Source organism: Panthera uncia (assembly GCF_023721935.1).
Source record: "Panthera uncia isolate 11264 chromosome C1 unlocalized genomic scaffold, Puncia_PCG_1.0 HiC_scaffold_3, whole genome shotgun sequence".
NCBI lineage: Eukaryota > Metazoa > Chordata > Mammalia > Carnivora > Felidae > Panthera > Panthera uncia.
This window is the reverse complement of record NW_026057584.1, coordinates 81,606,112-81,623,032: the sequence shown is the minus strand read 5'-3', so window position 1 is coordinate 81,623,032 and position 16,921 is coordinate 81,606,112. Positions and strand designations below refer to the sequence as shown.

The 16,921-nt window shown below is 40.3% G+C and overlaps 1 long non-coding RNA gene across 1 annotated transcript in view; it reads right to left on the bottom strand.

Moving 5' to 3' along the window:
- LOC125911641 (uncharacterized) overlaps window positions 1-16,921 on the bottom strand; it is a 79,157-nt gene that overhangs the window by 32,418 nt on the left and 29,818 nt on the right. The window contains exon 3 of the long non-coding RNA XR_007454394.1: window positions 16,488-16,717. This is a non-coding gene — a long non-coding RNA (uncharacterized LOC125911641). The remainder of the gene's footprint in view (window positions 1-16,487; window positions 16,718-16,921) is intronic.

The window sequence follows — 16,921 nt, the reverse complement described above, 5'->3', positions numbered from 1 at the left end:
ATAATGAACATGAAACGAACTGTTTTAGATCACATGGCTCATTAGTAGCAGGCAAATGTTCAGAATCACACAGATTCTGCAGTTAAAAGAGCATAGGTTTAAGTCCCAGTTCTGCCACTTCCTAGAAGCAGGGCTTGGGGCAAGTTTTTTAATCTCTCTGAGCTATGGTTTCCTAATCTGTAAAATGGGATGAATAATAAAAATCTCACATGTCTATTCTGGGGATTAAAGGAAATAAGGTCTGTAAAGCTTCTCTTACAGCCTATCCACCCCTTCCCTTTCCCTGTAGTCCTCTGTACCTTCTAATACACAATATATGCAGGAGTCCCAGATTGGAATTATGTATTTGTTTAAGACACATGTATTGAGGGGCACCTGGGTGGCTCAGTCCATTAAGCATCCAACTTTGGCTCAGGTCATGATCTCATGGTTTGTGGGTTCAAGCCTGGTGTCAGGCTCTGTGCTGACAGAGCCTGGAGCCTGCTTCAGATTCTATGTCTCCCTCTCTCTCTGCTCCTCCTCTGCTCACACTCTGTCTCTCTCTGTCTCAAAAATAGATAAACACTAAAAAAAAATTTTTTTAAGACACATTTATTGAGCACCTATTAATTAATAAGACTGGGGATTCAGAAACAAAGAAGTAGTTCTTGCCCTCTAGGAGGAGAGATAGGCATGTAAACAAAGACATTACTATGTGGCTGTGTAGAAGCAATATCAGGGGTGCCTAAAGGGACAAAGGTACATAGAGAATAGCTTCTATTTGTGATTTCAAAGAAATCCATCCAAAAATGTAACATCTGAGCAGAAGGAAGGAAGAGAAGGTTTCCAAGCAGACAAGGGAGGAGAGGAACATTCCAGAAGGAAGGCATAGCATATACAAATGCAAGTCAGTGTGAAATGTTATGGTGTGTTAAACGAACTACAAGCAATTTCGTGTTGTAGGTGAAGTGAGAGGGTGGGACAGGATGGCAAGTAGGCAGGAGCCAGGGCACTGAGGGCTTTCTTTGCTATGCTAAGCTGTATGGACTTGATTCCATGTATGGTGGGAGCCAGAGAAAGGCTCTAAGAACCAGCTCGTTCAGGTGGTATCTTGTAGAGGGAGAGAAACCAACAAGATCACTCTGATGTCTTCCAAGAAAGAGGCAACTCAGAGAACAGATGGAGCTCAGGATCTCAGCTTTATCACCTGGATGTTACCAGATGGTCAGTCCTACAACATGGGATGCTATAGGATCGACTGAATCTTAGACAACATACAGCTGTACAAGTAAAGCAAGAGGAAAAAGAAAATCCAGAGACCTAGGGAACATGACATGCTTTTTATTGTCAAATGCTCTTCCTATGATGGTACTGACAACTATCTGAGAATATTTTCTTTAAAACCATTAAATAAATGGAGAAGTAAAGAGCCAGCTCCTCTTTGTGTGTGAAGTCTTTCCTGCTACCTTCTCCAGTACAGTTGGCTACCAGCTTCGGCAAGCCCTCCCCTCCCTGCACCCTAGATCTGGTGGATGTCCGACCCACCATTTAGTCCTAGACCACTTGGATTTACTACATGTATTTCAACCTCATCTTTTTATTCAACAATTTTCACAATTACAAAAATACTATCTGGTAATGATGGAAAAGTACAGACATACTCAAAGAAAAAAAAACTTAAATCACACATAATCCTATCACATAGAGATAACCATTAAAAACACTTTAGTGCATTTCTTTCCTTTCTTCTAAGCATACATACCCGTACTAAAACTGTTTATAGAATAGGATTACACCATGTATATTTATTTATAACTTGCTTTTTACATGCAATTATTCATTGGATAGGACTAGTTCTAGTGAGTCTCTTTTTAAGAATGAACAAGGAAGTAATATACCGACAGAAGCTAGAGCAGCCATGTGCTCAGACAAACCTAGAAAGCCACTCTTCAGAGAGAGCCACAGAAGAAGCAGAGAGAGGCAAAGACAAGAGACTATGAGATCCCAGAGACCTAGGAAAAGTAACTTCCATTCTTTATGATTTTCTAATTGGGATTCCAGCATCTTGTGAGCCCTGACTGACTGACTTCCTTCTTTGGGTTCCATGCTATTGCCTTGTATGTCCCTAATAAATCCCTCAAATTCCTCTTAAGTTTGTCTGAATGGGTTCTTTTTCTAACAGACCAAAAAAACAAAAAAACAAAAACAAAAACAAAACAAAACAACCAAGGCAAAACCTGAACTATAAGAGAGAAGATTCAGACATAAGAAAGCAGATGGATAATGGCTTACTTAAGTAAACAAGTGATTTTTGTCTTGAAGGTAAAACTTCCCCCAGATAGCCAGTTCTATTCTCGCTGAAGCTTCTATGCCACGGCACTTCTCACCCTCAGATGTGTAGATGAGAAATTTTGTTTAACACGCCACGACAACCTGTCAAAAAGAATGACTATGGTGTATTGCGTGGTCCAAGCATCTTGATTTGTTTTTCCCTGGAGTTGGATAATTGCCTTGCCTGTTCCTGTCATCACTGGGGACCAGGTGCAATGATAAACTAAATCAGTGTCCAAACTGGGATTGTTCAGTGGTTCTTACCATCCCAGATTTAAATTATTAGCAAGGATATTGAACTCTGCAGCATTTCAAGGCCAGGATATGGTAGCTTTCTGGCAATGAGACCCTAATGAGAACTCAAGGGTCTTGTCTGAATATCTGTCACACTGCAGCCAAAGGCATTGTTGGAGTTCACATGAATTCTAATGAACTGTCTCTCTTTTCCATCCGATGACGTAGGTCCACAAGCACACTGCTCTTGTTATTTTTCACTCCATTGAATTTTGGTACAGACCAGTCCTTTATTCAAATAGTACCATCTCAGGGACCCCTTCCCTAATCACTCTGGATAAAACAGAACCTCGTCCCTCAAACGTCTCCCTTATCCTGTTTCTCCTCCTCTTTCTCAATAGCACTTATCACCAGCTGACATAAAACTCTATTTATTTGTTTGTTGTTAATCTACCCCAGCAGAATGTCAGTTTCTTGAAGACAGGGACCATATCTGACTCCCAGCTGAATGCCCACTGTGTACCACAGAGCCTGGAACATAACAAACAGCAGTGGAATGAACAAACTCCTAGAGATAGCATCCTAAGACTGGCAGAGCTATGAGATTCGTGACAGAATGAGATGCCATAGACTTTTTCTTTCCTGCGATTACAACAGTAATTCCTATGTGGACTTGGGCAAGGCCCTCGAAGGTCACCACCCTTCCTGCTTCTCTTTTCAGACCAGTCGTTTCAATCACTGAGTTTCCTTTCTTTTTATCCTCAGCACTTAAACACTACGTCCAGCTGTTCCTTCTAAATTAAAAATGGAAAGAGGTAGCACGTGGGTTTTATTTCCATAATGCCATCACTCCCAGCCCTGGGACACATCCCACCACAGAGTGCTTCTAATTACCTCAGGGGAACATCATTAAAACTTCAGAGAAAGAATCATTTTAATTCATTTGAAGTTTTAAATAAACATAGACCACATATGACAAAATCAAGCAAACAACGATGCAAGTATTAAAATGTTAAAAATGCTAGGAAGCCCTGCTCTAATGGATTTCAGAAGTAAGATCCACAATTCTGAGCTGCAGTTAGTGTGATATATGCCTACTATACATTTCCAAAATGACTCACCTTTGAATTTTCTCTAATTTACACACTTCACCTACTCTCCTTCCAAATTACCAGGTCAAGAAATGCTTCTCGTTTTCCCCCGTTAATATGCAGCTTTGCCCATTAAGCTTCACATATTAAGTTTTAACTTATTGGCTTCAGTGACACTCAATGATCCCAAAGGGGGGTGGGATAAAATATGTGTTTTTCCAAGGTGCCTTCATGCCTGGATTGCAATTTCTAATCTCTTACCTGCTCTATATCTGTGTCTTATGGAAGAGCTATTGATCTGTAATCTCACCAGTGTATTTTTCCCTCCTCATAAAATCCCAGGGACATTCTAATTAAGGACAGAGCCTGGCTACAAATTACAGAAAAGGAGGCATCCAGGCATCCAAATAGAGTTCAGACCTTTGGCCGTCCGTTCACACCCTGGGCAACTGAGGAAGCAGGTCTATGCTTAAACTCTCCTTAATTAGTCAGGCAGGGTCTGCTGTGTCCCAAAGGCAATGAGAGTAAATAAATAATAAACAAACAAATAAATGCAAATTAGACTCTTGTGTTATTGCAGACAGTGCTATTGATCCCATGGTATACAATTCGTGAATTATGAGAGGCGGCATGCAACACTAGGAAAACACAGGCTTGGGCGTCAAACCAATCAGGGTGTCTTTGAATCCAGACTCCTCTATCAGCTGTATGTTGAGTTTCTCTCTGAGCCTCAGTTTCTTTATATGCAAAATAAAAATGGTACTACTTGGCTCACAGACTTGTGTGAAAATTAATTACATTCTGTAATTATAAAGAAGTACTACAACATAGGCTCGATAAATGATAGTAACTTCCCCTACTTCAATTGCACTTATTCTAGGCTACAAGTCAGAGACTGTGGAAGTATTTATGTTCTCATCATTCAAAGGAATAGAAAAAAATTTTTGAAAGAGTGGACATGCCTGAAATTGGCCATAGGGATAGGAATATGCTGCTGTAAATACAGAAGACAGTTGAAGAAAGGAGGCCACTTGGCCTGGAGAGTGAGTAGGCTGCCTGAGGCCATGTTTGAAAAGGTGGGTCTGCTCCCCTAGGCCAAAATTATCAGGCAGGGAGGAAAGCATTTCAATAAATGAATAACCATCACTCTTCAACACTGGGCCATGAGGACTGAAGAGAGTCCGCTGAATGTGACCATCCAGTTCACTAGTGACCTTGACCAAGGTAGGGGCTGGAAGTCAGGCTGCAGGGGGCTAATGCAGGAGGAGAGGAGGAAGCGAAGTCAACAAGTGGAGACTATTTTTTCGAGTAGCTGAGTTGTGAAGGGAAAGCAATTTTCACCTTCCTCATTCTGAGTACTAGAGATTTTAATGCTAGAGACAGCGCAAATGGAAGTGCCAAGCTATAGAGGTTTCAATTATTAAGACAATCTTCCCCCTGCCCCTAGTAGTTCCTCAGCTATGGTTCTCCGTGTGCCACAAGTGGTTGTTTGAATCTTCCTTACCTCTCTGGGAACTTTGGAACCTCACTTGCCTGCCATTGACTCCTGCCTGAGATCATCCCACAGTGTAGTGAGGTACTAGAAGCTTGGAGTCAGGAGTGAGACAAACCTGGCTGGTATCCCAGCTCACCACTCATGGGCTGTGTGGCCTTGGCCAATGTGCTAGAATATCTTTATGCCTCAGTTTCCCCAAGTTTAAGATGGGAATAAAAAAATACCTAGATAAGTGTGTTATGAGGATTAAATGAGTTAATACTTACAAAGCACTCAACAAAAGTGCTTGGCACACTGTAAGTGTTCAACAAATGTTAACTATCACTGTTGTTGGTAGAAGGCCTGTGCCAATATGCATGCCTATTGCCTTGATGAGTCCCTAGTCTATCTGATCCTGTGGTCAGATGCTGTGGTCCACTGCATAATCCTGTGATAACTCTCTTTTCTCTCTGCTAACCTGAGCCAACTTTCTCTTGCCCAACCCTCCACCTGGTAAATCCTGTCTCCAACCCAGGCCCTATGCCACAGCAGTATCCTGTAATAATAACAACTACAACAGCTGCCTTTTATTATTGCTTAGCACATCCCAGGCACTGTGCCTAAGAGTTTTACATACATATAATCCTCACAAAACCATAAGATAGTCATTATAAGTAAGCAACTCAGCCAGTCAACAACACAGTTAGGATTTGAATCCAGTTCTGTCTAATTCCATAGACACATTCCTAATTCCTGGGTTACATTTCCTACAAAAGGAATTTGGATATCTTACATCATTTCTCCTTTAAATTAGACCTTTAGGTATCCATGCAGTAGACTGCAAAAGCAGCTACAAATTCTCTTGTTATTTTTATCAAGAAACAAAACAATTTTTTCACCCCTTAGGTCTAGGCTGGCCTTGTCACTTGTTTTGGCCAAAAACGGGTACAGATGCAATTTTGTGCTAGTTCTAAGCCTGGGCCTCAAGAAGCCTCACGTACTTTCACTCACTCTTTTGAGACCCCTACCACCATTACCAGGTGAACAAGTTCTGGAGAATAAGAGACTGCATAGAAGAGAACCAAAGCACCCCAGCCAAAAGCCAGTAAGCCCCAGCTGACCTGGCACTGATCACAGATGCCTGGATGGGCTCCAGCCAAGAGCAGCCAAGCCTGGCCCAGATCATCAGAGCAGCCCAGCTGAGCCCAGCCCAAATTTCCAATTTGTGAAAGCATAAACTAAATAAATGGTTATTGTTTTATGCAGCTAAATACGGGGTAGTTTGTTAAGCAGCAAAAACTCACTGTTACAATCTGTGTATTTTTTTAATCACTAATTCATTTCTTTCTTTTCCTTCAGTTGGAGTTCCTATTTACTATCCAATCTCAGTTTCTGATCTTCCGGATCCCTGCCTTTACAATCCTCTTGATCAGGACTTGGGCAAGAGATAAAAATATTATAATAAGATTCCACTAGCACTCCAATAATAAACTTCTTTGAATGAGATTCAAACCTATTCTCTTTACACCAAATTTTGTTGCGATAGGTTGTATTACAGTACAGTATCCAGATAATTGCCAAATTTAGAGTAAATGCACCTCTTTGAGGGGAAGAGAAGACATACTTTAGTCAACTGAAGGTTAATATTTGGGGCTGCAAAAAGTCATCAAGGACCCAGGCTCCCTCTATCTTTTTGTTCTGCCACATATGAACTTCATAATCCAAATTGGTATTTTTTTTTTACAGCCATTACATCTGGCTTCCAAGAAACTGGCAGGAGGAGATGAGCTTCTCCCCATCCCTCCCTCCCTGACCACATGGTACTACTATTCTTTTTTTTTTTTTTAATTTTTTTTTCAACGTTTTTTATTTATTTTTGGGACAGAGAGAGACAGAGCATGAACGGGGGAGGGGCGGTACTACTATTCTTCACATCGCACTGGCAAGCACTTCACTCACAGGGTCACATATTGCTCCAAAAGAGGCTAGGAAAGGTGGCCCAGACTCTGTTACTGAGGAATAAGGGTGAATGGACATTGGGAAGCAGCTAGCAATATCTGTAGTAAGTACATTTCATTATGATCAAAACTGGGTATCTGGTTATTGGCAGTACAGAGCAATCTGGCATCCTACATCTAAAAGCCCAAGGGTTAACAGGGAGGCATTGTAAAAGTCTAATAGTCTATCAAGAGGCATTGAAAATAATGTTATTTGGAACACCCATTTCATGGGGAGAACTGATAGGATGCTTTTGCCATCAGTTAAGAGCTGAAGTATTGTTTCAATAACCGAAGTGTTTAGTCAACAATGATGGAGGTAGTTAGCAGCAGCAATTTGCAGCCCAAACTTTACTTCGACCTACCAACCTGTACATCCAGTTACCTATTCAACATCTCCTTCTGAAAATTTTAAAGACCACCCAAATCCAACAAGTCCAACATCAAAGCCATTTTGTCTCCAAAACCTAGGTCTTCTCCAGTATGTCTCATCTCAGTGAATGATACCACCTTTACCCAGATGCTCAAGCCAGAATCCTGGGTGTCAACCTGGATCTTCCCTTTTCCTTAGCACCAATATCCACTCAGTCACCACATCCTGCACATATTTTACTCCGTGATACCTGTTAAATCCACCCACCTCTTTCCATGACCCAGGCCACTAGTTTAATACAACTTAACTCCATTTCTTGTTCTGGACAGCTGTAATAGATTCCCTGTTGGTCCCTCCACACCCATTCTGGCCATACCTCCAACCCAAACCATTGTCAACACTGCAGCCAAAATGTTTACTTGGAAACACAATGAAATCATACCATACCTCAGCATAAAACACGTCAACTGTTCACCATTACTCTTAGAATAAAAATCAAAACCTTTACATGACCTACAAGATTAAATATATCTCCAGTTCATCCCATTTCCTGATTCCACTCACTCTCTGTGATTCAGCAATACCAATTTTTTCCAGTTCCTCAAATATGCCATTTTCTTTCCTGTCTTGGAGCCTTTATACATGGTGCTCCTCCATATAAAAGGTTCTTATTCACCCCCACTACTCACTAATCCTCCCTTCACTCCCTTATTATCAATAACTCAATTCAAATGTCTTCCTCAAGAAAGTGAACAAGTCAGACTAGTCTAAGTACCCCTATTAGACACTCTATTAATATGGCAAACTTACCCTCTGTAGTCCTTTTCATAATTATAATTGAGTAATTAATTGTATCTACTGGCTCCCCTGCTGGAAAGGATGATCCATGAAGACAGGATCATTCTCTATTTTGTTCATATCTATAGCCTCATTTCCTAGCATAGTGACTAGCATAATGTTCTCAGTATACGCCAGTTGAAGAAATGAGTGAACTAATGAATAAGTGAATGAATAAAGAAATCCCATGCAAGCAGAATGTCTCATTCCAGGAGATCAGAAGTAGACTTGACATAGTCATGGGAGAAGGGGAGGGTAGAATGAAGATACCCAGAAGTGGGGTAAATATGGAACACTTTTACTTACTATAAGATCAGAGCTGTACAAACAGCATTACAACCAGTAAGCAGCTGAAATAGGGATCTTCATATTTACCCCACCTAGGATCAGCTAGGTTTCACATCCTTAGGCAGAGTTGATGGATATTTGACAGACTTGAGTGTAACCAGAAGGGTCACCTGAGCTTTCTAAAGTGTAAACTCCATGAAAACAGGAGCTTGGGGTCCACTCTGCTCACAGAGTATCTCAAAAACCTAGAATGGTGCCTGGAATAGAGTCAGTGTTCAATAAATATGCATAGAATGAATTTCAACATGCATGGCCACAAGTAAGAAAGAACTGAGTATTAGCAGCCACAAATTCAAAACAAGAGGCAAGGGGTGGTTGAAAGATGTACAGACTAGCATTCACACACACACGCACACGCACACACACACACACACACACACACAAGTATTTACAAGGGACACTGTGCAGTCTTTAGTCCTTTGACCCAAGCACAGAGGCTGTAAAGCATCTCATTTTAATCATATTGTTGACACCTTTCACTTTCTCCCCACAGTTTTGCCAGTTTGCTTTGCTTTAAGTGTAGTTTTCAAACACCAGTTACTTCCTTTCACTTTATAGAGCATTCTTATACCATCTGAACCATACCACAAACTGATAGGTAAGTAGGTTTCAGTTTTATTTGGCATGTGAAATAACTAAGTATCAGAAATATTAAGGCACTGGTCCAAGTTAGCACTGTCCACAGAACAGCACGAGTGGGACCTGAAATGGTCTCCTACTTTCAGATTCTATTCCTCTTACATTATTCTCACTTCTGGGTAATGGTCATGGCAAAGGAAATAGCACATCCAAAATCAATGACTAGGTCTGGAGAGTGGGCAGAACTATTAAAAACTTGAAGAGATTATTGGTAAAAACTTGCCTATAACATTTGTATAATTTCTGCTCTTCTGAAAGCTTCTTCCACTATGGTTTAAGAAAACAATGCATGTGAGTCTCATCTGAAGTTTACTGATATGGAAATGTTATAGCAATCAAATGTCCTACATTGGCTGATGTAAGATATGGTCATTTTGGGGAAGATATTTACTTTCCCACAACATTCTTCAATACATTTCAAAGACCCAGTCCTCTGGGGCTCAGTTCCAGCTATCCCAAAACAGCCAGCAGAGAGGCAGTGTTTTGGTTTTTATACCTGAATTACCCTACTCTCTACCCTCTGTCTTGCATTGGCCCTAGAGTCCAGCCCACAGTGTTTGCTCAGGCAGAGTCAAGAGGCAGGCATTATAAAGTTCCCTTGTTTGAATGGAGCTGAGATTCAGGGCCACCAGTGATTCTGTACAATCCCAACAGACTACAGCTGGGAGGACTGCATTATGGTAATCAGATTGAAACTAGAGGCCATCACTGGATCACTCCTCTGAATGGGAACCTTGTTACAATACTGATTCTTAACCAGTTGTAACTGGGCTAGGGTCTGAGAATCTTCATCTCTAACAAGCCCTCAGGGGATTGCAATCCTCACTTGGAGTAGCAAGACCCTAAACCATATCAACACAGCTTCCCACCCAGTTTACCTGCCCTCCTTGTACCTGTACTTCATAGCAGATCACAGAATGTCATTAGACATTTGGAGGGCTATTTGAATAATATCTGTCACCCCCCAAAATGTAAAGTGTTGAGAACATATCACTCAAAATCTAGTCAGGAAAACAGAGACCACATCAGATAGTTTAACAGAAGGCATTTAATTTAGGAAACTAGTTGCAAAGTTGTGGAAAAACTGAGAGTGAAACATTCCAGGGTGAAGCAAGAGCAGGAAGCCCCTAATAGGGCTAGAAGGAAAATGAAAGGAAGGATTTGTACTTGATCCCAAGATCTGGGCTGTTTAGTGGGAGCAGGACTCATGACAGAATATGCCTTGTGGGAGGCAGGACACAGAAAACATGTAGCCACTTCCCAATGTGGAAGATGGGAGCCACAATGAGAAACACCATTGCTTCTCCTCTTATTCCTGCTCAACTATCTTTTTCTAGTACCTTCTATTGGCTGAATCTAGCAAGAAGCCACTTGATGTGGGAATCTGGAAAATACAGTTTGCAGGAAAAGATCAAGAAATTAATCTGTAAACAATTCATCAGTGAGGCATATCTACTTAACTTAAAGCATAGTGCCTAGCATACAGTAGACATTTTGTAAACATGTGTTGAAAGACTAAACAACTAAAGGAGAAGTAAAAGCCAGATACCCTTTGCACCCTACATGCGCGCGCGCACACACACACACACACACACACACCCCTCACAGTGGCATACCTTGCACTTATTAAAACTTTGATACTAGCCATCTGTGGCCACTGGCCTGTTGGAATACCAAGCCTCTATATCATCCAAAGTTACCATCATGCCAGACTATAGCCAATGGGAGTGAAGAATTATCCAAGAGCAGTGAATATGGTAAGCAGCTTCCACCGTTGAGCAAAATTCTTTTCTAGTAGTCTGTGGCCCAAACTTGGGAGAGTAGGAGTAGGTGAGCATAAAACATTCTCAGAACAGTTTGGTTGCCACCCACAATAGGGAGGACAGTAATGGTGGCACAACAGCATGATCTGCAGCCAGCACAAGCCTCATAATGGAACAAGCAATCCACCGTTAAGGTAACCTCAGCTTCCCCCAAAGATTCGACTGTTGTTGAATGACACAGTTATGCCAGTCGTTCTCTTATAGGACAAGCTGGACCACTATTGCTTGCTACCTGGCTCTCAAAGTCAACAGAGTGCAAAATCACTAATAATAATGGACCATTTACTGAGAACTAATGCCACACACTGAATTCAACACCTTTTCCTGCTTTATCTCATTTTGTCCTTGCCTTAACTCAATGAGGTTGGAACTATTCTCATTTCCATCTTCCAAGAGAGGACATTTACCAAGAGACAACTTAGAGACTTAAGTTTTCCTGCTCAAGATCATGTGGCAGATAAGTAACAGAGCTGGATTCAAACCCAGGAAATGTGACTCCAAAGCCACTTTTTATCTCTGATTCACAAGAAAGACTGTCATCATTAGGGCAGGGATTTCCTCACATAGGCATGGGTATGTGGTTTCATTCTTCAGACCGCAGCACTGCACTGATTCCACAAAGTGGACCAATATTCCTCACATCTGCTTATGTGTGCCTGTCTTAGTGTGAGATATATATATATATATATATATATATATATATATATTGACTTAAGAAAGGACTTTAGATGTTCAGTAACTCTTGATGATCTAGGAAAGTTTTCTAGGAGATCTGAAGCAGAGACTAACATCAGTTCTTAGATGTCTAGTGGCATTCTGAAGTACAGCTACACAAAATAGAGCGGAGCTGGATCTTTTGAGAAGCCTCCTCTCTCCTGTGGTGTTGGAAAATGACTATGACACAATGCCATCAACTCTGACCCACCTGACCAAAGTCCATGAAGCTCAGCAATTTTCTCTGGCAGTCTACTTAGCATCTGTCAGAGCCAAGCTTTACTGGGAAGGACGGGCATTCTAGAAAAACTGTCAAATAAGATTTACACTCCAGAAGTTGTACTGGACATTTCTCCTATGTCAGCTGCTTTTAAAAACTGTGTGGGCCCCCCTATAAAGTATCCTAAATCCTACTGGCACCCTGGGATCAAGGAGGGGGGGGGGTTCTCCTTGGTACAGAAAACCCACTAAGCAATCACACTTAGCTTCCTCATCTTTCCTCCCTCAGGGGCTGCCAGTGGGGTCTTTAATAGAGTAAAGAAGGAGAATTAGGTGCTATCTTTCTCCTCGATGGAAAGCTTTAGCAAGGTCATTAACATTACCTTGAGAAATCTCCCATTTTTCGTTAAAACTGTGGCATTGAAATCTTTGATCAACCCAAAAAAAGTTTAAATCTATCAACTGCTACTTGTTTTTTGAGCACTGGAAAAAAGATAGAAAGGACATGGTCCTGCCCTCAAGGAGCACACAAACTAGTTGGCTAGTGTATCAGATATACATTCCCACAAAAAATGCTGAATAACAAATAATCATGCAAAGTAAGCACTTAGTATTTACATATCTGGAGTTGTTAGGTAAATTTGCTGATATTGGGTGGCTTTTCTCACATGTCTAGGGGTTGGTTGTCTATAGGCTGGTCAAGTATGGCCTTAGCTAGTTTGACAAGGGTGACTAGTGTTTCATTCCCCTTCTGGGACCAGCAGGCTATCTTGGGCATGTCCTTTTCATGGCAACAGTAGAGTGCAAAAGCACAGGCAAAATGCACAAGCACTTTTTAAATAGGATCTGCTAATATCTTATTAGCCAAGGCAAGTCACGTGTCCAAATCCAGATTGAAGGGTGGAAAATAGACTTTGCCTATTTAGTGAGAAGTACTCCAATGTCACGAGACAAGGGGCAAGGATACAGAAAAGGCTGAGATGTGGGTCCATGAATGGAATCAATCCATAGCAGACAGGTAAGAGAGAAATACAAAAGTGTATACATGACCAAGCTCCCTGGCATGGTTTACCCATGGCTAGCTCTGACCTATGGCTTCAATTTACTGTCTCCTTTCCCACCTATATCGCTTTCTTCATCTCACTAAGAGACTTGGTGTTCTCTCACATCCTGGCCTTGGTCTAATTTCTATCTGCCTGGAAGGCCATTTCTTCCCCCATCTCACCTGACATTTGCCCAGTCAACTCTACTCATTCTTCAGGCTTCAACTCACACTTCAATTCCTCTGCTAAGTCTTTTTTAAACTCTTGAACCTGAGTTGGGACCCATCTGTGTCCCCTCCTCCCCCCTGTTCTCGCCCCCTGTGGCACAAATAAGCTATATTACCATTTACTGTTTACTTGTTTCTTTCTTCCTCTAGACTGTATTTTCCAAGAGGGAGGGACTGTAGCCCCAGAGCCCAGCAGTAAAAGCAGTAAATGTGAGATGAATGAAACTGTTCAGAGTCTTGGCACAAGCCGGGAAGGAGAGAAAAAGGACAGCAAACAACACGATCAAGGAGGGAAGAGGAAATTTCCTCCTAAAAGAGTTAAATAGGAAAGGTGTAGACTAGAGATGGCCTTGAAAGCTAAAAGGGACATGTAGGTTATGTGGATGGATTCAAATACCACTGAAAGTTTCTGAGAAAGAGTGTGTGGCAACGATTCATTTTCAGCATATACTTAAGAATAGCACTATCCAACAAAAATAAAACATGAACCACTAATGTGGGCCCACTTAGGTAACTTTACATCTTCTGAAAGCCACACTTTAAAAAGTAGAGGTGAAATTTATTTTGCTAAAATATTTTACTTAATCCAGTGTATCCAATATACTATCATTTCTATGTGTAATTAACATAAAAAAAAACTAATACATTATTTTACATTATTTTTTTTATACTATGTCTTTGAACCCCGCTGTGTATTTTACATGTCAAGCACAGCTCCATTTGAATTAGCTACATTTCAAGGGCTCGACAGCCACAGTGGCTAGTGACTACTGTACTGAACAGTTCAGGTGGGGGCAAAGAAGTCATCCAGGAGTAATTTCAGGGCGGTGATAGCAATGAAAATGTTGACAATGTTGAGAATGGAGAGAAAGGCAAGTGTGTGACATTCTCCTGGCAGAATTAGCATGTCAGTTTGTCTGAAAGAGAGCCTTCGCACTGCTAACGTATATTTACACATTTGGCCTTCAGTCTGCATTGGAAAGGAGAATCAGTTCACATACAAGCTGTGATTTTGTTTATATTTCTGTTCTCAAAGATAGCTATTTGGTAGTGAAACCTACCACCTTTATCCAAGCCATGAAAATAGTGAAAATACTTTTGGAGGCTGATTTCCCTAGTGTGGAATGCAAGATTTGTGAAATTCAAGCATATCTGCTAGAATTCAAGCCCATTTTTATGTGATATGGGTCACAATCAATTCAATTCCACAATCATTGAATGAGTTCCCACTAATTGGAAGCTTGAGCTACTGAGCAATTATCCTTTGCAGAAGAGTAAACAAAAGCATAATTTATTAATTTGCTATTTATTCCCCCAGTTATATAATTAGCTAACTGTTGCAGACTTACATTGTGGTTATGTCTGTATGATGTAAAGGTACATAGACATAGTTTATTCAATTTTATGTTAAGCCATACATGGAGATGATCTATTCTCTGCCTTTTCAGCTATCATGTCTTCATTTTACAAATGAAAAAAATTTAAAAAGAATAAAGGACTTGCCTAAATACAGTCAATGGGAGATTTAATGAGAGTACCCTGAGGTTATTTCTAAAGCTATTTCTATGGCTGTATGTGTGTGCATGATAAACGAATAAAACATATTAATTTATTAAATAATTTCCTATCTTTGGAACTATTTTAAGCATATATGTTTCTAATAAAATGAATTGCAAGTAAGACCTCCAGTTCTTAAACAGAACAAAACTTGATTTGTCCCCAAACTGTGTCTTCATATTAGCAGAACTCTCTTATTCTTATGAGCATCTTTAACATATCTTTTTAAATGATCTGGATTGACTGTCTAGACTGTTTCAAGTTCCCTGGATAATTTCACAGCTCCCTCTTTGCTCTGACAATGTTCATATGACCTTGAGTTAAATTAGAGAGGTTTCTTTTCTTCTAAATGTTTCATATGCACTACATACATTACTTAATATTGGAGATTTTTGCTTTAAAAGTATAAGGGAAAAAATTTCCTGTTGAGTGATATTAAATACCACTTATCTGAGATTATCAGGTTACATGACTACACATTTTCCAGCCCTTTCTTTCTGAAAAAAAAAATCCACTGTTATTGAAATGTAAAGAAATTAATGCATTTTTAATCAAATCAATATACATTTGCTATAACAAGAGAACAATCCATTTTGAGTTGAGCACTGTGTTTTTTAAAACTCATAGAATCATGGCAGGTCAAGAAACAAATATATTGGAACTTAACTAAATGTGTCTGTTTTGTTGCTAATACTAATATGATTTCATTAGGAGCATCTGATAAATCTCAAGGGTTTGGACATTCTCTTCTGCTTTTTCATATAACAATGTGGGCAATTAAGAATTCAACAATTAGTTTAAGAATTCAGAAATTACTTTCCCCCTGGATAAACTCACCTCATGAGAAGTGAGGACCTGCAAAGGTGAGACACTCTGGATCCAGTAGGGAGTCTCCAATTTTGACACTAAGGAACTTATATTCTTATACCATGTCAGCCTCTGAAAGGTAGGGACGCACCCAGAAGCACCCCATAATTTTTTCACTAATCACATACAAAGCCACAGGATGTCAGAGACTCTTGAAGTATTCTCTAATCCAAGCCTTTCAGCTGCAGATTCGATGCAGAACATAAACCTAAACTCTCCCAGAGTTTACTCACATGTCCAGTTAGCGCCTCTCGAGGTAAACTCCCCATCAGCCTCTTCGAATTCTACTCTATTTTCTTTGTAACTAAAGGAATGTTTGTTAAGGTGCAATTAAGTGCAAAGAGTTCACTCTTTAAGCTTTAAGGCATTGCCCTTGGCTTTAGCTTTCAGAGATTTGGTGAGCAAATCTGTATTCACCCTGCTCAGACCCTTCGTGACTTTATAGACTTCAATCACATCCCCGCCAGCCTTCATCTTTCATATTATTCCATCCAAACTAAAGACATCTGAAGATTTGAAACATTTGGAAGCATTCCCTTTCATTTCCAGCCAAGATAAAAATAGAGGCTTCCATTGTGCTCTCAAGGAAAAAAAAAAAAAGTCTATGTTTTCGGTACTTGGGGCTGTCTCAAAAAAATGAGATCTCACAGACTATATCTCTAGAGAAGGCACATGAACAGGAGACACTTAGGCCCACGAGAGACCCAAATCTAAATACCTACATCCACTCTCACCTTTAAAAGACTCCTCTTGCTTACGCAACCATTCCGGAGTGGGGATGCTGACCCATTTCTTTCTTTTGTATGTATTAAGGGAAAGTTGCCAGAGGAGGAAAGTGTACTGTCCCAAAATATTTCTTCCACAAATTATTTCTTCTTTATCTTCCACACAGCTGTTGCTGATTTCTTTGATTTAATAAATTGTATGTGTTTTTTCAAGGTAAGAATATTTCTCCTAGCATGAGCTGTAAAACACAAATGTCTCTGAGTTAATTTACCAGTTATCTACACGTAGACTGTGAATTGCTTTAATCAGATTGCTTTCCTTACTGATACTCATGTAAGATGAACACTAAAAGAATTGTGAGTATTTGACCAGAAGAATAAAAACAGAAGCACAGGGCACTAACAAGAAAGTTAGGTTTGAACTGTCAGATCAATAAGGAGCA